This window comes from Adiantum capillus-veneris, chromosome 20, assembly GCF_014529385.1.
Source record: "Adiantum capillus-veneris isolate H3 chromosome 20, ASM1452938v2, whole genome shotgun sequence".
Classification (NCBI taxonomy): Eukaryota; Viridiplantae; Streptophyta; class Polypodiopsida; order Polypodiales; family Pteridaceae; genus Adiantum; species Adiantum capillus-veneris.
Window position 1 is genome coordinate 45,507,806 of NC_140950.1, and position 21,015 is coordinate 45,528,820.

At 43.7% G+C, this 21,015-nt stretch overlaps 1 long non-coding RNA gene across 2 annotated transcripts; it reads left to right on the top strand.

The window, feature by feature from the left end:
• The first annotated feature begins 249 nt into the window (after positions 1–249).
• LOC147432451 (uncharacterized) lies at positions 250–21,015 on the top strand. 2 transcript variants are annotated; one of them, XR_015185558.1, is made up of 3 exons: positions 288–631; positions 19,932–19,954; positions 20,700–20,968. It is a non-coding gene; the product is annotated as an uncharacterized LOC147432451 (long non-coding RNA). The 2 variants fall into 2 exon arrangements; XR_015185559.1 differs by lacking the exon at positions 19,932–19,954 and having other exon boundaries at positions 250–631; positions 20,700–21,015.

The following is a 21,015-nucleotide window of genomic DNA, read 5'->3' on the forward strand; positions in this document are numbered from 1 at the left end:
TAGCTAGCACTTCCTCCAACTTGGAACATGGCCTCACTCCTTAGCTCATCAAATAATTCTTGCTTTTGTGCTATATAAGCACTACATAACAAGTTCATTTTCTAATGCATTTTCTACATCATTTGCTTACATCGAGTCTCTTTGTTTTTTATTAAGTTGTGATTAGTATTACACTGTAAGTAACACTCATGAATGCTACTAATTACTATCTACTCTAACGGTAGCATCATAAAAAAGTAAAGTCGAACTTGAAAAGAAAACTCTGACCTATTGGACATCGTGCTTCATTTCAACGCCCTAGATCCCAGTGCTTGGGGTCATTCAAGCATGTGTGGTATGTAACGATGAGAGTCTGATAATCTCAACCGCAGCTATATCTCACACGGGCATGGGAGATGAGACTATCAATTCGGGACCGAAAGTAATCGGATGCCATAGATCTTGTCACGGAAGTAAACTCAGGTCTCGTTTACTTCCCCGTGCGAGCTGAAGTTGTCCGCCGACAGACGGTGTTGTTGGATTGCGCTCGTCTGGGTCAGGGCCCAGCGAAGAAACCACTACGACCTTGTTGGTTTCCTAAGAGGATGTACCGTCGACGGTTTCCGCTGCCGCTGGTCTTGGGCGTAGTCATGTACTCTCTCTCTCTCTCTCTCTCTCTCTCTCTCTCTCTCTTTTCCTGTTTGTTGTATGTGTGCTTTCAGTTTGGTAGTTTAGATTTTGTCCATTTTCTCCCCTTCAACCTTAATGAACCCCTTGGGTCCTCTTCTTTGGTTGGCTACATGGCTTTCGACCTTTTATGATAGTAGCGTAGAGCTCGCTATCTTAACAATTGCACCCATCAATTGGTCATTGAGTGAGTCTTCTCATGTTTCACCTGCTAACATCATCTGGTCACTTTGGAGGAAGGCGAGAGCTCTATTTTACATTGATGCTGGGGGTTCTCCAAAGTTTTTTATCTCTAGTCCCAAAGAATGAGGGGCCTCGACCCAGATTCAGCCCCCCATGACCTAATAAATAGATTAGTAAATATGGAAAATATGAAGGGGAGCCCATAGATGATAGGAAATCTGGCATCACTTGGAAGACAAGGGAAAATCCTTTGGAGCTACAGGAGCCTACATGGCCACAGGACGCCAAGGCCGCACATGGCTAGTGATATCCCGACATGAGAAAACTACCTCTCTGTGGTCGGGCACAACCCTTACTGGTTATCACCTATCCCTGGAAGATTGTGGGATCGACTGGACGAATCCAAAGAGATGCCATAACTCTTAACACCCCTTGTCAGCTCTTGGAAAGGAAGATGGCTTAGGGAGTTGGAGTGAGCAATGTGCAACTCTTAAGGTGAGGGTTTTGTGGACGAGGATATCTGCAACAAGAGTTTGATACTACACAATATTCATCGCATGCCCAGAATCTCCAAGCCACCATTAGAAGTCCAAAGAGTGTGGACAACCAAAGCAACCGTCTGATGACAAAGAACCGACAAAGCACTATAGCAACCACCATATGCCATGAATAAACTGCAAAATATATATGAAGGTACTTCATCGGAACCGAGAGTGAAAATTGTTGTTGATCTTCCTTTGTATGGAGGACTTTACAAGAGTATCATCCCACTCTTAGAGTGAATCACGAACGTACATCCAATAGAAAAAATACACATCAATAAGCAGTCTGTAGCTAATACGACAAGATCAAGAGATCTTGCTCTCCCAAGCTCTTCAAGAGAATAACAAGGTGCTAGAAAAACTCACCAAATAGACTATAAATCTTGTCCACTGTACGTGGGACCACAAGATTTGGCAGGAAGTAGTCCGGGAAACTGACTCCCAAGTTGACTCCACATCTCCCTTTGAAGAGAGAACATCTGGACTATGGATCACCACTCTTCAATAGTCTTTACGTGTGCAATTGGATCACCCAAGATAGGTGACTTTGATAAAATATACCTGTGAAACTTGTAACCAAATTTGGAAAATTGAAAAGAATGTCTTTCCATTTTGAAGAATGCTCAAGCTAAGTGTAATTGGTTGCTAGTCCAAGAAGGACCATGATCCACTTGTACAAAAGTTCCATGCTAGTCTATGGATAAAAGAAGTAGGTGTGTCCTGAAGGGTGCAGTTTCTAGGGACTGTTTGGAAGACAAAACATAGGAACTACTACTCGGATGCACGAGGAAGAGCAACCATCATACCATTAAAACAAAAGACCAGCAACCACCGACGTGGCTCAAGATAACATCCCTATGATACTAGCTTCACTGTGGGCTGAAGTACACCATCCAAAATCCGTAAGAAGTGGCCGCCAAGGAAACCAAGGACGAGAAGACTGCGCATGGTCCTTTGCTAAATGGAACATAGGTAGTCAAGTGAAGATAATAATGTGGAAGCGCCTTATGAAAGAGAAGTATCCTCAAAAGTATGCTGTGAGGTAAAAACTAACTCAACTCCATGCTAGATCAGAGCAATCATTGCAATTGGAAGCTCCAGAGTTTAAGTTTGGGAGTCCCCTTCCGGTTCGATCCTGGGAAAAAGAGAATAAATATTACCAGAAAGGAATCTGAGACAGCTTGGAGTAGAGTTGCTTTCTCCATAACTGAATATCAAAACCAGAGTCTTAGAAAACTTGAGACCTGTAGAGGATCACACCACTGGTATACTCGAATGGCTAAGAAATGGAAGACCTCAAAGGTCGTCACTTGAGGATCATGTTTGCCAAAGAAGCTATTAGGGTCTTGCAAGACCTAGCTACTCAAGCAAACTCTTGGAGTATCAAACCATATGTCTGCCATGTTAGAGTTTAGATTCCTGTCCGGTGGTGGCTACCGTTAAAATTTAGGCATCTCAAGTGGACTGCCCAATGTGATCCCATTATTTAGTTTGGCTTTTAGGTACTTATTTTACTTATTTGTCTAAGTCTTGGGTAGGGCAATTTACTGGGATTGCTATATAAGCGACCCCTTGCCTCCATTATATACATATTCAGTTATTCATTGCCGGGTTGACTGGTTCAGGAGACTCTCTCTCTCTCTCTCTCTCTCTCTCTCTCTCTCTCTCTCTCTCTCTCTCTCTCTCTCTCTCTCTCTCTCGTGCTCACTCCCTTGGTCTCTACGCTTCCGCATCGTCGACTTTGACATGGTATCAGAGTTGTGTGCTCCTTGAAGGCCTTGGCGTGGAGGAAGAGGAGAAGAACCTCCCTCGTGGCGTGCCCCCCCGCACCCTCTGGCTCAACCCAAAATGCCGTTGTCCTCAGCTTTTTAAAACGTTGCCGGCGGCAACTGCAGGGTCCCTCCTCGCTGAGTGTTTTAAAACGCTCGCAGTCAGCAGCACCGTTTGGGGCCACATCCCACCCCCTCTGCTCTTGTGCGTTCTGAGACGTCCGCAGCCCCGACACGCGACACTCTGCCCCCTCCTGTTCGCTTGTTGAGACGCCCCAGGCGAGCCACCCATGATTGGTGCACCAGTGTTTCAAAACGCACGCCGATAGGTCCCTCCTTTCTCCCCACTGGCCTGCGCGCTGCCAGCGTTTCAAAACGCTATAGGCAGCAAGGCCTTGGCCCTAGATTAAGAGAGGGAGCTCTGTAAGGTGCAGCGGAATGGAATGTTGAACTTTGCTCAAGATGAGTGCTCCGAACTGTGCTCAAGGTTCCTTTTACTTACGGAAGGGAGAGCCTTCCGTTCCTTTAATGAGAGTGCAAGTGATAAAAAACAAAGTGGATAAACACTGTGAATGAAGGTGCATGAGACTGAGAGATAGAGAGAGAAGAATACGACACCAGAATGTTGTCAAAGCCTCCTCCGAAGGCCCCACTCTCTATGGCGAGAGCGGTCTACTTATGATTGCACAATCTCTACAATGCTTGGACTTGCCGACGAGGTCGACAACGATGAGGACGACGACGAGACGGGCTGAAATCTGATAATGCTAATGGCTGAAATCTGCAAATCTTTATCTGCTGAATTCTAATTCTATGTTGGTGACGATGTCGATGGCGACGATGCAACGACGACGCGCTGAAAATGCAGATGCTGAAATCTGCATTTTCCGAGCTGAATCTGCAAACTTCGCGGGATCTAACCGTGTGGCGAGGATCTGCTGCGGGAAGGTGAGATCTGCGAGGTTCGGGACTTGTTCTGCGATGTCTAAGTGCAGAAAACTGAAAACGCTGGTGCTATTGTTGCTTCTGTCGCGAAGATCTGCAAAAACGCTAGGTCTCTGGCTGATCCAAAAATGCTAGGCTGATTTGGGATTCTGCGGTGGAAATCTGCTAATGCTAGGGCTGATCTGATGTCTACTGTCGCTGTGAATCTGCAAGTGCAAAAACGTTGGCTGATCTGATGCAAAACGCTAGGTCCTTGCAGATGCAAAAACGCTAGCCTTGCTGATGTGGGGGGTCTTGCTAAGAAGGTGCCTGTTGAACACACTGGTTCCTGTTGCCTCTTAGAAAGTGCTAGCGCTAGGTTTTCTACTTATACAAACTTAGTAAATTTGCCCTACCTACTTTCTAACAAAAGTCATTAAAAAATAATAAGTGAAAAATGTCAAAAATAGGAAAAATAGGTCTATGCACTATAAAAATGCTATTGATGGGATCTGACTGGAATTTGATGGTCATGCTAAATGCAACCAGAGGATATGCATCTAATCTAAGGTCTGGACATGCACGGTCTGCGAACAGACTCACAAAAGTGCCAGATCACTTCCCATTCTAGACTGACTTGACTGAATTGAACCCTGTCATGCTGTAGCTTGTCCACAGACACATAGGGTTGGATGTGTCACATGACATCCCCTCCTTTTCAAAGTGAGGTACTGGTACTGAACTGTATGGCGTCGAGGGAGATCGCCAACAATATCCGGAATCCTAGAAAGGACTCTTCGCCAGCTCACTCTGATGTGTGGGTTGTGCGATACTTGAACTTCATAAAGGTCTGCAACGCTTGCTTCTTTGGGCCGCGCCGAAAGCAACACAAAGTCCTCTGAGTCTCCTTCAATGCTTCACTTCTTCTATGGACGTAGGTCCACCTTCTTCAAGAATCTCTGAGGTTGAAAATTCCTGAAAACCACGTCCAATACAAAAACATGAACATACCCATTCCATGTAAAGTGAGTGGATAAAATCTCGTCTTCCTCAAAGACTGTGCATGCAGTGTAGATGAACAAATAGACGGAGTGCCAAACAGTTCACCACACACACACAAACAATGAGATCGAATCTTGTCTTTCTGATCTAAATCAATCAACTCTGGCAATTCACAACGGAAATGCCCATGCTTGGTGCTCATACTTTCATGTGCTCTTTCTACAACTGTGTCGTGCCAAGGAAGAGACATGGAATGTGACTTCCTTGAATGCATACTTTTCAGCTTTTCATGAATAATCCGCATACGTCCGTGATCAGTCATGAGTGAAACGTGCTCAACGTACAATATGTCATGCCTAGGAAACATATAGACGTTGACTAAAATACATGAAATGATCACGAATGAAACACTCGTACAATGCGTGCTGACTAATCATTCGAACACATAATACTTCCTGTGAGGGTTCTGTGGACCTAGGCTCGAGAGCAAAGATTGGTTCTTCATGTTTGATCGAATCTTCCTGTGGGGGTTATGTGGACCTCGACTCGAGAGCCAAGATCGGTTCTTCGTGATTGATCGAATCTGCAATGAGGTTAGCTTCACTAGAGAAAGTATCAACTAACACATCATCCTTGTGAAGAATCACATCATCTTCATGCAAATCATCATGCTTGTGAGAAATCACATCTTGATCATCATGCAAATCATCATGCTCGTCATTATCATGCAATTCATCATACTTGTCATTATCATTCAAATCATCATGCTTATCATCATGCAAATCATGTGTGTCATGCTTTGGAGAAGAAGAGACTGAGAGAGTCTCCTTTTCCTGAATCTCTTGCATCTGTGCTAGCACTTGAGAAAAGAGTCGCAAGAACTCTTTCATGTGTTGGTCGCTCTTTTCTTTTCTTGCTTTGTTCTCTTGATCAAATTCTGCTTGTCTTTCCAGGCGTGCTTGCTCGTGCTTACGCTCTATGGCTTCCATTCTTGCTTCGTATGCACGATTTACGGTTGCCTTTCTTTCTACGGATTCACGATCTATGGCTGCCATTCTTTCTGCATTTCTTGCTTTGCGTTCTAACTCCCTGTCCATCGTCCTCTTGTCGAAAACCTCCATAGGAGTTAGTGCGATCCTTGTCGTAGATGGGGAAGGGTCGGACAAAACCTCCTGGTGAGGAAAACTCTTCTTCGCCACTCCAATGCTCACCACCTCCATGCGAAGTATCCATTCCGTTTCGGGTGATGACCATCCACTAAAGTCGTGGGTTCTTGTGGTCTTGGGTTCTTAAGTTCACGAGGAACTTGGGTTCTTGGGGGTCTTGGTTCTTGGGATTCTTGGTTCTTGAGGGTCTTGAGTCTTGGGGTTCTGCTTTCGCTTGTAATCTGTGTTAGAGAAGGATCTTCTCTTCACTCAAGTTCTGCTCTTTCCCACGGGCGCACCCATTGGCGGCCTTGCGCTCACACCAAGGTTGCTTTTTCCCACCTCATGTCGATTGGCCGGCCGCTAAGTGGCCGGTCCGCTCTCAATGAGTGAAAAGAGAAACAAGGGGAGGCTGGACAAGCCCTTCTTTCTTGGGTTTCCTGTTACTCTTCAAAAACACGATTAGGAATCGACACGCCCAAGTGGACTTGGGTTACGTGCGATCGCAACAAGCAAAAAATTTTTGTGGTTTTTTCCTGAGTGATACAGAACACTACCAAAGCTCTGATACCAATGTAAGTGTTGGGTTAAAGGCCTAATTAACCCCCTTTTTGTACATTTTGATACTTTGTCATATGAACCTGGACACATTTTTTTAAAGTCACTTATAATAAAAGTGGGAAAACCCAAAACTCACTCATTGAGTTTTTCCCAAAAACGTGAGCTCTCTCTTTCTCCCTGCTTCGATTCCTAGCGCTTCCTCTTTACTGCACTCCGCCTCCTGCTTCTTGCCCCAATCCTGCAGTACATCGCGACGCGCACCTACTGGTACCTTCTGCTTCGCGCTTTCAACCGGTATTAGAGCCCTAGGGTTTCAAAACAGCCCTGCGCAGTCTGCTAGATAGCGAGTTAAAATTGTTCGACCGTGATCAATTTCGCTTCCATCGCGAAGCCCCTTGCTTCCGGAGTCGAAAAGGTCACCAAAACTACCAAAACAGGCTGTTTTTAGTTCAAAACAGGTGGTTTACAGGTTATAACAGGTCAAAACAGCAATACGCAGGTGTACCAAAGTTGTGGGATCACATGTATTGATGTTTGTCGCGACAAATTGAGTGACAAGCTGAGTACAGGTGCTTGAAATTACACTTTTCAGCTGAAATTTCATATTTGGACAGTTTCATGTAAAGAAATTGTGGTCTATCATATGTAAAGTCTTGTGGTTGCTCCTATTTGCTAAAATTTCAACCTATTGCATCTCTCTTGTATACACACTTGTGGTTGAATTAAAATATCTTCTTTCTCTTCCGCATTTGACGCTTCATGGAAATCAAACGGTTTGATGGTCAAGGCTTCGACCTCTGGCAAGAACGCATGCAAGGTATCCTTTTCTTAAAGGATTCTGAAGATACATTGGAAGAAAATAAGCCACCAGGTTTGTCTGACGAAGAGTGGGTCGGGTTGAATAAGAAGGCTATGGCCTACATCAAAATGGCTATCAATGATGACATTTTGACAGACATCAAGCGTTTGGACTCTGCTTATGCAATATGGCAAAAGCTAAAGTCCAATTATGAGAACACCACGCCTGTGAACCAAGTGCATTTGATGCGAAAGTTGGTGAATATGCAGCTTGATGACTCGAAGTCAGCTTCTGAGCATTTGAGTGCTTTTATAGGTGTGTTGAGTCAGTTGCAAGACAGTGGGCTTCAACAATTCGATGATAAGTTGAAAGCTATTTTCTTGCTTATGACATGGCCAGATACTTGGGAAACTTTGGTTGTCTCTTTGAGCAACAGTCCCACCCTCACGTATGACGGTGTAAGAGGGTCTATTCTCAATGAAGAGATTAGACGCAAGTCTAGTGGGGAAGGTGGCAGTTCTGCCTACAATGCAAGAGGTAGAAATCAAAAGCGTGATACAGGCAACATGACTCAAAATAGAAGTAAGAGCAAGACAAAAGATAAGGATGTCACTTGTTATCAATGTGACAGAAAGGGTCACAAGAAACCCAATTGCAGGTATTTTAAGAAAGAGCAGGAAAGGAAGAAGGAAACGCAAGAAAAGAAGAAGAAAGATGAGAAGAAAGGGAAAAAATCAACAGGTGATTTCTCTAGGGATGCTGAGAATGCAAATGTATCCTCTAGTGTGGTCATTGAGGAGTTGTCAGATGTCGATGAAATTTTGGTTGCGGCTTCATGTCTCTCAGATTTGGTAATAACTAATCCAGAAGACATGCTTATGTCGAAGAAAGATGTCATTGATGCATTGCTCAATGCTAATGATGGCCTATCCCAGTCATGGATAGTGGATTCTGGTGCTTCATTCCATGTGACTCCATCTTTGGAGTGTTTTGCTACATATGTTGCAGACAATTATGGCAAGGTGTACCTTGGTGATAATTTTGCTTGCAATATTGAGGGAATGGGTACTATGCGTTTGGCTCTTAACAATCGTCAAGAGCTTGTGTTGAATGATGTCAGGTTTGTACCAGGCATTAAGAAAAGTTTGCTATCTGTTGGCCAGTTAGATGCACATGGTTATACTACCATCTTTGCTGGGGGTTCATGGAAGTTGCTTAAGGGCTCTATGCTTGTTGCAAAAGGGTCTAGAAGAGGTACTTTGTACTATCTTCGATGCAAAGCTTTGCCTGGCAAGTTTCTTGCTGTTGCTGAAGTTGCTTCACACACAGAATTGTGGCATAAGAGACTTGGCCATATGAGCCAAAAGGGTATTGATGTGCTTTCCTCTCTGAAGAGGGTTGATGTAAAAGGCAAAAACTTGGATTTTTGTAACGATTGTCTTTATGGAAAGCAAAAGAAATCTTCTTATTACTTTGGTGTCTCTCGCAAAGCTAATCCTCTTGATCTTATTCACTCCGATGTATGCACTATGCATGTTAAGTCTTTTGGTGGTGCATTGTATTTTGTTACATTCATTGATGACTGTACTAGGAAAGGATGGGTGCATTTGTTGAAAAGTAAGAGTGAGACTTTTAATGCTTTTAAGAAGTTTCATGCTTTTGTCACTACGCAAAACAGTACTAAGCTTAAATGTCTCAGATATGATAATGGAGGAGAGTATGTATCTGCTGAATTTCAATGTTTTTGTGATGAAAATGGGATTAAAAGGGAGTTGACAGCCCCTTATAATCCGTCTTCTAATGGTGTGGTTGAGAGGTATAGTCGTACTTTATGCGAGAGAGTGCGTTGCATGTTGTCCACCGTTAATCTTTCCCAAGAGTTTTGGGAAGCATTGAAAACTGCAGTTCATATTTGCAATCGCTCTCCTAATAGTACGTTGAAAAATGACATTCCAGAGGAGGTTTAGTCTGGCAAACCTGCCTCTTATAATCATTTGAGAGTATTTGGCTGCGAAGCTTTTGTTCATGTACGCAATGACTTAAGAACAAAGCTTGATATAAAGTCCATTAAAGGAGTCTTCTTAGGTCATGGGGAAGAAGGTGAAATGGGCTATAGAGTGTGGTTACCACAATTTAGGAAGGTAATACGCAGCCCAGATGTAGTGTTCAATGAGGCAAAATTGCTTAAGAATGCTACAAAATTTGATGCTGACAAGAAAACAGTCAGATTTCAGCCTTCCGTGCCACCCATTGATGTTGAAAAAGAGCCTCATGATGCATTACCGCAAGCTGAAATGGATAATCAGCCGGTTAACCTTGAGCCATAAGAGGTAGGACATGATTTTGATGCTCCTAATGAGGATGGACAGCCACCTGAATTGGCTGAAAATGATTTTCAGCAGCAAGATAGAGCTGAAAATGAGTTGCCTTATGATGTAGAACCGTTGCCTGAGAATGTAGATCATTGGGTACGCAAGTCAACTTGTTTGAGAAGGCAACCGCAGAGATTTAACCCCTCTTTGGATCGTGTAATGTTGACAGATGAGGGTGAACCTCTTACATATAAAGAGCCCAAGTCATATGAGTCAAGCAGTAAGTGGGAGCTTGCGATGCAAGAGGAATGAAATCCTTGTATGCAAATGATACTTGGGATCTTGTGCCATTGCCTAAAGGGAGAAGGGCTCTTCCTAACAAATGGGTATACAAGATTAAGATAGTGGATGAAAAACCCAAGTACAAGGCAAGATTGGTTGCAAAAGGATATGCACAGAAAGAAGGAATTGATTTTCAAGAAATCTTTTCTCCTGTTGTAAAGCTTACTGATTTGAAATTGAATCAAATGGATGTAAAGACAACGTTTTTGCATAGTGACATTGAAGAGGCATATACATGAGACAGCCTGAAGGTTTTGTAGTTCCTACACGGGAGGAACTTGTATTGTAACGTGTAGCAGAATGAATGTTGTATTTTCTCAAGATTAGTAATCTTTATTGGTCAAGGTTCCTTTTAGTTCTTAGGGAAAGAGAGAGCTTTCCGTCTTGTAGAGTGTTGTGGTCACGAACAAAGTGAGTGGATATTGTGCGTGCAAGTGAATGAGACTGAGAGAAGGAGAGAGAAGAGATACGACACCCGAGAGTTGTAAAACCCTCCTCCGAAGGCCCCACTCTCGTCGGCGAGAGTGGTCTACTTTGATTGCACAAAGGTGTACAATGCGTCTGCAATGGACTGATGCAAGTTGGACTATGCCGATGACAATGACGGTGATGACGATGGCGACTTCGTGGCTGAAAACTGTGATCTTTTATGGGCTGAATTCGGTGGCTGTTTTGAGGCTGAAATTGACTGTTTTCTTGCTGTGGTTATGACTGAAAAAGATGGAGCGTGCGGGGGTTCCTGCTAATGGTAAAACGCTGAACTGTGGGACTTCTTTGGCTGCGTTTTTAGGTCATCCTCTTATGCTGAAAAACGTTGGACAGCAGGTCTAATTGAAGCTGAAAAACGCTGGTATGGCAGCACTCCTAATGCTGAGCAAAAACGTTGATGATTTTGTCCTGCTAGCGTTAGTGACTTGGCTGAAATGCTGATAAAAAACGCTGAACTGGCTGATGCTTTAGCTATCCAAAAAACGCTGGCTTTGAAGGGGGAAAAACGTCAGCAATGGTGTTGGGTTGGCGATGGCTGAATCTGGTAAAACGCCAAGGCTGGATCCTTATGGCGAGGATGGAAAACGCCAGGCAAGAAGACTTGTAGGCGATGGATCTGATGCTGAGGGGGGGTATTGCTAAGAAGTTGCATGTTGAGCGGGAAGCTCCTGCTGCCTCTTGTGCCAGAAAGTGCTAACTTGGGTTTGCTTATATATTAACTTAGCAAAATTGCCCTACCTACTTTTGTTGGAAAGTCACTTAAAAATAATAAGTGAAAATACCAATAAATAGAAAAATAGGCTAAGCTAAATGCACTAGAAAATTCCCCTAACTGACGCTAATGGATTCCGATGGGAATTCCGATGATCATGCTGTGTGGAACCGGAGGATATGCATCTATGCTAAGTGACTGGGCATGCACGGTCTACGAATAGACTCACAAAAGTGTCAGATCACTGCTAATCTAAACTTGACTGAATTGACTGAACCCTGCTGTGGTGTAGCTTGTCCACGGACACATAGGGTTGGGATGTGTCACGTGACATCCCCTCCTTTTCAAAGTGAGGTACTGGTACCGAACTGTATGGCGTCGAGGGAGATCGCCAACAGCATCCGGAATCCTGGAAGGGACTCTTCGCCGGCCCACTCTGTTATGTGGGCCGAGCGGTACTTGAACTTCATAAAGGTCTGCAACACTTGCTTCATTGGGCCGCGCCGAAAGCGACACAAAGTCTTCTGAATCTCCTTCCTTGCTTCAACTTCGTCTAAAGTCGTGCTTCCTTCTTCTTCAAGAATCCATGGCTGAAAATTCCTGAAACCATCTCCAACACAAAACCATGAACATACCCATTCCATGTAAAGTGAAGGAAAAAAATATTGTCTTCTCTAAAGACTGTGCATGCAATGTAGATGAACAAATAGATGGAGTGACAACCCGTTCATCAATTACATGCAAACAATGAGATCGAATCTTTTCTGTTTGATCAAAATCAATCAACTGTGGCAAATCACAATGGAAATGCCTATGCTTGGTGCTCATACAATCATGTGCTCTTTCGGAAACTGTGTCATGCCAAGGAAGAGACATGGAATGCGACTTCCTTACATATAAACTTTTCAACTTTTCATGAACAATCCGCATACATTCGTGCTCATCCATGAGAGAAACGTGCTCAACATACAATATGTCATGCCTAGTAAAAGGGATCACATAACGATGCTGACTAAAATACAGGAAACCTTCACGAATGAAACACTCGAACAATGCGTGCGTATCAATCATGCGAAGACAATACTTCCTGTGAGGGTTCCTTGGACCAAGGCTCGAGAGCCAAGATCGGTTCTTTGGGATCTAGCAAATCTTCTTGTGGGGGATCTGTGGACCTCGACTCGAAAGCCAAGATCCATTCTTGGTGATTGATCGAATCTGCAACGAGGTTAGTTTTGCTAGAAAAAGCATCCACTAACACCTCATCCTGGTGAACAATCACATCTTCTTCATGCAAGTCATCATGCTTCTCTTTGTCATCCAAATCATCATGCAAATCATTATCATTCAATTCATCATGCTGCTCATAAGCATGCAAATCCTGTGTGTCATGCTTTGGAGAAGAAGAGACTAAGAGAGTCTCCTTCTCCTGAATCCTTTCAACCTTGTCCTGCATATTAGCAATGAGAGATGGAGAAAGAGCAATGTCCACTCCATGAAAGACAGTAGGAGAATCACTTTTGGCATTGAGAGTTAAAGTTTAGCCTCAAAATCAATGAGAGCGTTAGTCTCACGAAACCATCGAATGCCTAAAATCATATCATATCCTGAGAGAGGAGAAACAACAAATCTTCTAGTGAAGGCAGTCTGTTGAATTGCAAACAACACATCAAGGCACTCCTCGGTGATGAGAGCGTCCATATCGGGACGAAAGCCAGAGACCTCGATAGGAGATCTCGGACTAACTTCGAGGCGGGCTCTCTCAACAAGAGAGGAACTGATCACATCATGCATACTACCTGGGTCAAACAATATGACAAAACGGTGCCCCGACGTACGACCATAACATTTAATGAGAGAATCATCAATGGGAGGGTCCTGAGAAACTTTGGGCACAACCGTGTTATCATTCATTGCATTGATAGATGTAGTGGGTGCTGTGGATTCTTTAGATTCATTCGATTCAAGCTTAGGACATGTTCGTTTTATGTGACCCTTAATGTGACAATGAAAACAACGACCTTCCTTAGAATAAGTGCTTTGTTCTTCCGACGTGATGTATCCCCCTACAATTGCTTGTGCTACCTTTTCATCTGGAGTAAGCTTAGGTTTAGCAGTTGTGTTAGCCTTACCCTTAGATTCATTGAAGAATTCTTTGATGAGAGACTGTTGGAAGATTGGTTAGAAGAGTTATCATTCTTACCATTCTTACCGTTCTTACCGTTCTACGGGTTCTGAGAAGTCTGCAAGGTACTCGTGGAAGTCTTGTTCTCCTTAGGCTTTCTCTTGTTGTGCTTTATCTCCTGTGCGAGAGCAATCGCTACCGCTCATCATCCGACATGCATAGTTGGGTACCTAGCTGCAAAACACGATTAGAAAAAGACATAACCGGCATACCAATTTGCTTGAGAGCGCACCAATCATCCTTCAATCGTGCAAGGTACTGAGGTGGCATAAACCGCGCCTTGAGCTTGTCTTGGAAATCAACCCAACTAAAAGAGAGGGGCGTGAAATCGTCGGCTGCCTCTAGGTGCGCGGCTAGCTGTGCCTCTTGTCATGCGTGGTACAAATTGATGGCATCACCGGCAAGGTACATAGCTACCGTCAAAACTTTGCTATTTCCTGTCTTCTTAGTTGTCGCAAAATAAGCATTAAATTGATGCAACCGAGAATGAATAACTGTAGCATCCATCTTACCGTCATACTTACTGAAAGTCAACTTTTTTGTAACTCGATGGTTGGAATCCGCGTCGTGGCTTGCGCCACTTGACGAACTCCCATGATCTTTGGGTGGTTCGGTCTTCGAGGCTAGGATGTGGGAAATAAATTCTTGATGACGAATCTCCCTTTGAGCCTCTCGTTCATCGCGCTCGCGTTTGAAAGCAAGTCGATGTTCTTCTTGTCTTGCGGCAAGAGCAATGCGCTCACGTTCCTGAGCAAGGCGATTTTCTTTTTGTTTGGCGGCAAGTGTGGCGTTTCTTTCATCGCGCTCGCGGTCCTTGGCTTCTTGTGCACGGTCCTTTGCTGCTTGTTCTTTTGCTTTGCTTGCGACTTGTGCCAATGCAACTCGATTGGTTTCTTGTTGTTGTGCCATCATGTCCAACATCGACTTGACCATCATCTCCATAGGAGTGAGGACAACTCGTGGCGTGGATAGCGAAGGGGGAGGGTTGGAAAAATCTCCTGGTGGGGAGAATCCTTTGTCGCCTCTATCATGCTCATCACCTGAATGCGAAGTATCCATGCCGCTTCGGGTGACGACCATGCACTAGGATCTTTGATTCTTAAGTTCACGAGGAACTTGGTTCTTGAGGGTCTTGAGGTTCTTGAGTATCTTGGGGTTCTTGAGGTTCTTGAGTCTTGAGGGTCTTGGGTTCTTGGGGTTCTTGAGGTTTTCTTTCGCTTGCAAATCGTGTTGGAGAAGGATCTTCTCTTCATCCGAGTTCTACCCTTTTCTGCGGGCGCACCCCTTGGCGGCCTTGCGCTCACACCAAGGTTGCTTTTTCCCACCTCACGTCGATTGGCCGGCCGCTAAGTGCACGGTCCACTCTCAATGAGTGAAAAGAGACACAAGGGGAGGCTAGACAAGCCACTAATCTTGAGAAAATACAACATTCATTCTGCTGCACCTTACATTGGTATCAGAGCTTTGGAAGTGTTCTGCATTACTCAAGGAAAGAACCACAAGAACCACAAGAATTTTTTTGCTTGTTGCGATCGCACGAACCCAAAGTTTACTTGGGCGTGGCGGTTCCTAATAGGTTCCTTTTAGTTCTTAGGGAAAGAGAGAGCTTTCCGTCTTGTAGAGTGCTGTGGTCACGAACAAAGTGAGTGGATATTGTGCGTGCAAGTGAATGAGACTGAGAGAAGGAGAGAGAAGAGATACGACACCCGAGAGTTGTAAAACCCTCCTCCAAAGGCCCCACTCTCGTCTGCGAGAGTGGTCTACTTTGATTGCACAAAGGTGTACAATGCGTATGCAATGGACTGATGCAAGTTGGACTATGCCGATGACGACAACGGTGATGACGACGGCGACTTCGTGGCTGAAAACTGTGATCTTTTATGGGCTGAATTGGGTGGCTGTTTCGAGGCTGAAATTTACTGTTTTCTTGCTGTGGTTATGACTGAAAATGATGGAGCTTGCGGGGGTTCCTGCTAATGGTAAAACGCTGAACTGTGGGACTTCTTTGGCTGCGTTTTTAGGTCATCCTCTTATGCTGAAAAACGCGGGACAGCAGGTCTAATTGAAGCTGAAAAACGCTGGTATGGCAGCACTCCTAATGCTGAGCAAAAATGCTGATGATTTTGTCCTGCTAGCGTTAGTGACTTGGCTGAAATGCTGATAAAAAACGCTGAACTGGCTGATGCTTTAGCTATCCAGAAAACACTGGCTTTGAAGGGGGAAAAACGCCAGCAATGGTGTTGGGCTGGCGATGGCTGCATCTGGTAAAACGCCAAGGCTGGATCCTTATGGCGAGGATGGAAAACGCCAGGCAAGAGGACTTGTAGGCGATGGATCTGATGCTGAGGGGGGTACTGCTGAGAAGTTGCATGTTGAGTGGGAAGCTCCTATTGCCTCTTCTGCTAGAAAGTGCTAACTTGGGTTTGCTTATATATTAACTTAGCAAAATTGCCCTACCTACTTTTGTTGGAAAGTCACTTAAAAATAATAAGTGAAAATACCAATAAATAGGAAAATAGGCTAAGCTAAATGCACTGGAAAATTCCCCTAACTGATGCTAATGGATTCTGATGGGAATTCCGATGACCATGCTGTGTGCAACCGGAGGATATGCATCTATGGTAAGTGACTGAGCATGCACGGTCTACGAATAGACTCACAAAAGTGCCAGATCACTGCTAATCTAAACTTAACTGAACTGATTGAACCTTGCTGTGGTGTAGCTTGTCCACGGACACAGGGTTGGGATGTGTCACGTGACATGTATGCAAATTGAAAAGGGCTCTGTATGGTTTGAGACAATCATCACGACAGTGGTATAAGAAGTTTGACACTTTTATGCTATCTCAAGGCTTTAAACGCAGCCATGCAGATCATTGTTTGTATACGAAAAGGGATGAAGATGGTAGTCCCATCATACTTGTTCTCTATGTTGATGACATGCTGCTTGCCGGGAAACATAAGACTAGTCTTGATGCTAAATTCAGCTAGTCTTGATGCAAATGCTAGTCTGAAACGTAAGCTAAATTCAGCATTTGCTATGAAGGATTTGGGTGATGCAGAGCATATTTTGGGCATGCGTATTAAATAGAAAGCTGAAATTGCTGTTTTTATCTTAAGAAAGGTACATTGCAAAAGTACTTGACATATTTAATATGGTTGATGCTAAGTCTCTTGGGGTACCTTTACCACCATACACTAAGCTTAGCAAAGCAGATTGCCCAAAGGATGAGGTGGCATTGAAAGCAATGAAGGGAATCCCTTATGCATCAACTTGTGGTTCTCTTATGTATGCTATGGTTGCCACTCGTCCCGACATTGCTTATGTAGTGGGAGTTGTTAGTTGATACATGTCGAATCCTGGCAAACCGCATTGGGAAGCTTTCAAATGCATTCTGGGATATTTGAAAGGTACACAATCAAAGTGTATCTGTTATTACAAAAGTGACTTAAAGTTGCAGGTATTTTGTGATGCAGACATGGCAGATGACATGGATACCAGGAAATCTACCAGTGGATATGTATTTGCCATTGCTGGTGGTGCAGTCTCTTGGTGTTCTAGGTTACAGAAAATTGTGGCATTGAGTACTACTGAGGCTGAATACATTTCAGCCACAGAGGCTTCAAAAGAGGCCATTTGGTTGGGCAGACTTGCAAAAGAACTTGGCATGCGTGCTCATACACCCGTGTTGGGTTGTGATAGCAAGAGTGCCGTCTATTTAGCCAAAAATGCCATGTTTCATGCGCGTACCAAACACATAGATGTGCGGTACCACTTCATACGACAGGTATTGGAGGATGGTTTAGTCACTTTGATTAAGATCCATACATAGGATAACCCTGCAGATGTTCTCACCAAGAGTCTTGCTAAGGCTCAACATGAGCATTGCATACAGCTGGTTGGAGTTGGTTAACTTAGAGGTGTCATTTATGCCGTTAAGTGGGAGGTTGTTGGGTTAAAGGCCTAAATAACCCCTTTTTGTACATTTTTATACTTTGTCCAGGTTCATAGTGAACCTGGACACATTTTTTAAAAGTCGCTTATAATAAAAGTGGGAAAACCAAAAACTCACTCATTAAGTTTTCCCCAAAAACGTGAGCTCTCTCTCTCGCACCTACCGGTACCTTTTGCTTCACGCTTTCAGTAAGGTGCAGCGGAAGTGAATGTTGAACTTTGCTTAAGATGAGTGCTCCGAATTGTGCTCAAGGTTCCTTTTACTTATGGAAGGGAGAGCCTTCCGTTCCTTTAATGAGAGAGTGCAAGTGATCACAAACAAAGTGGATAAACACTGTGAATGAAGGTGCATGAGACTGAGAGATGGAGAGAGAAGAATACGACACCAGAATGTTGTCAAACCCTCCTCCGAAGGCCCCTAGTCCCGAGTCAGCCAAGAAGAAATAAAAAGCCTTTTGAATTTCAACCATTTAAGTGGAGCTTCCTTCCTCGGAAGAAGGGTGGACCACCATGTTGGAGCATTTTTCTTGATGTAGCCCTCCTAATCTTGGAGTGCTCTCAGTAATGCCCTCCAGAGAAAGCTATATCAAACTGCTGTATGAAGGCCAAAGCCCTCGGAGCATCTCAAAATCCAGAAAAAGAGTCAAACTTAATTGACTGTCCACCTTCTTTGATTTCTTTTACTTTCTTGCTTTTATCTTCGAGGAAGTCATATTGCTTCTTCTTTGCATAAAACATGTGATCGTCAGAGTCCGAACTGCCTGAGGATGGGTCCTTTGTAGAACTGTCAAAAACTGGGCGAAATTTAGGTTTCTTTGCCTTTTTCTTGCCCTTTCCGAAGCTTTGCTTTTTGCTTCGCTTTTTGCCTTTTCTGTCTTCTTCGCTCAAGTCAGAAGAGCTAGAAGAACTGTCAGAAGAAGAAGAAGAAGAACTGTTAGTCAAATCGTACATGATTCTTCTGCTTTCTTGCCGATGCAAAAGAAGATTGATGACCCGAATAACCCGGGAAGTCAATCCCTTTTTGTGCTTTTTATCGTGCTTTTTGGATTTGCTGTTTGCGTCCAAAAGCCGGCTAATCTGTGTCTGAACCACCTCTTGTAGTTCTTGCTTTGTAAACATCCTCGGAGAAGGAGGTTTCTTTGCCGGTTCCGGTTTGATGGGTGGTTTTGTGGCTTTCTGCCACTGGGCGTGTACTTCTGCAAGGGATTGCTGAGACAAAAATTTTACAAATTTTGGATCCTTTGCAATTTTATTCATCTGCTTTGTTGCCTGGTCAACCAATTGTCGACGTTCCATCTCTTCAATCTCGAACTGAGTAGGCCGTACTCTTCCTCTGATTGCTCGTGAGAATCTTCTTTGTGATCTCCTCCTGCATTGGCAAATGCAGAAGAAGTCGATTGTTTCTTGTTGGAGTCCATAAGTGCCGCAAGAAAAGGATCGGATTTCCCGATAGAAGAGAAATCAGCCGCGCTCTGATACCACTATAACAAACTTGGACACCCCAAGTCAAGATTCTATCGCGACACAACAGAGATTCAATTCAAAACGGTTCACAAAATTGACACGGCCCAGTGTAGTTCCGTGCCCATAGGTATTGGCCTCAAAGACTGGCGCCCCTTTCGGTAATTCTTTTTGTATTAATCTGAGTTCAAAGTACAAGAGAGTAGGCAGGTGCTCACTCTCAGACTCTGCGTCCAGATGCCCTAAGAAGTGAGGCCCTGCCCACTTATTTATAAGTACAAGGGATGCCCAAACGCAGAGCCCCAAAAGTTTTTTATTCTAAAAGCTTCTTACTCAAAAGCATTGAGCCCAAAAGCTTTTAAAAATTAAAGCATTAAAGCCCCAAAAGCTGCCGTAAATCAGCCAGCATTTTATACGCAATTTCCGCACGGAAATGCCACATCATCACTGTCAGCGCAGATTGCGCCGTAAAATCCCGGAGTCCGTACAGTGCCACGTGTCAGCCTGTCGGCGCATATCCAGGATCTGCCACGTCATCAGTTTGTGACAAGGTCTTTCTTTGTCAAGTAACATTGATAACATGGAACTGAAAGAACCAAAGGAAATATACACTAAATTCCCAGCTACTCAATCCTAAATCCAAACCAAGCATGTTTTTTCTTCACCAAACACCATGTCACCGCTGAAATGTGTACATTTAATCTTGAATTAAATTGTACGTCACTATGTATAAGTGCGAGGAAATGAGTATGGGGTCTTTTCTCTTTCGTTTTACCTTGTTCTGTTGTCTTTTTATCTCTCTTTCAATGTTAGTGTCTTTGTGGGCTCTTATATTTGTGGTCTAGTGATTTTATATGAGTCATGACAATGGATATCTTACTTCACAGAGATATGAAGGAAAGATCAAAAGGTACGAACTGATTCGAAAGTACGCCTCAAAGCTAAAAGTGCAAGTACCGGACTCAACGTTGGGGTGTTTATCTTAGTGTGCTAGGGTGGTCTTAGCGATATCCCACCTACGATGCTCTAGTCACCCTTCTGAGGATGGATCCAGCATATGCCCCCTCATTTGTGGATCCACCTATAGTTTTAATTGAATTTTATATCTGAAACTATAGACGATTTAGTACTTAACTGGCTTCTTTGCATTGAAAATGGTATTATATGAGGGACACTCTCCTTCGTGTGCTTAGGGTAGACATATTATTAGATTCCTTGGGAGGCTGAGCACTGTGATTGGGGAGGAGTGACAGGAGCCAATGGTTTTCCAATTCTGTGTAGACTCTGCAGACACAATATAAGTCTTATAATCCACTTGAAGCTGCTGCATTTTTTGTGAGACGGACATGGGGTAAAACTAGAGGAGAGGAGAGGATAGTATGTAGTCATTTACTTGTGGTGGTGTGAGCTTTCTCTCGTCTTTCCACAGTAGACGTGCCAAACCATTAGTTTTTTCCACTTAAGAAACCTTTTCTCTAGAGGATAGTATGTATTCATTTACTTGTGGTGGTGTGAGCTTTCTCGTCTTTCCACAGTAGACGTGCCAAACCATTAACTTTTTCTACTTAAGAAATTTTTTAGATCAAACAAGTAAACGTTAAATATGAAGATCAGTATTTCTTTTCTCAAGCTTTTTTTTTACTCTTTGTTGTCAGTGGGGCACAGCAGCAGGCTTGTCCAGAGCAGCGGTGGAGCGTATACTTGCTTTTATCAGACATTGGTCGCGCTTAAGAATTATTCTTTTCCTTTAGCTGGCCAATACAGTGGTATAATACATACCCAGAGTGGCTTATAGTATCCCCCTAGGGAACCTTCCCTAGTTTGGTGCTCTTCAATATTGTACTGCCCATTTAGAGAGGCTGATGGGACTCCTTGTACATTATTATACAGACAAAAAGAAAGAACAATGCTTTTTTGGTGTTTATTCTTATCTTTGCTAAGTTGTTGTTTTAATGATTTAATTTTGACTTA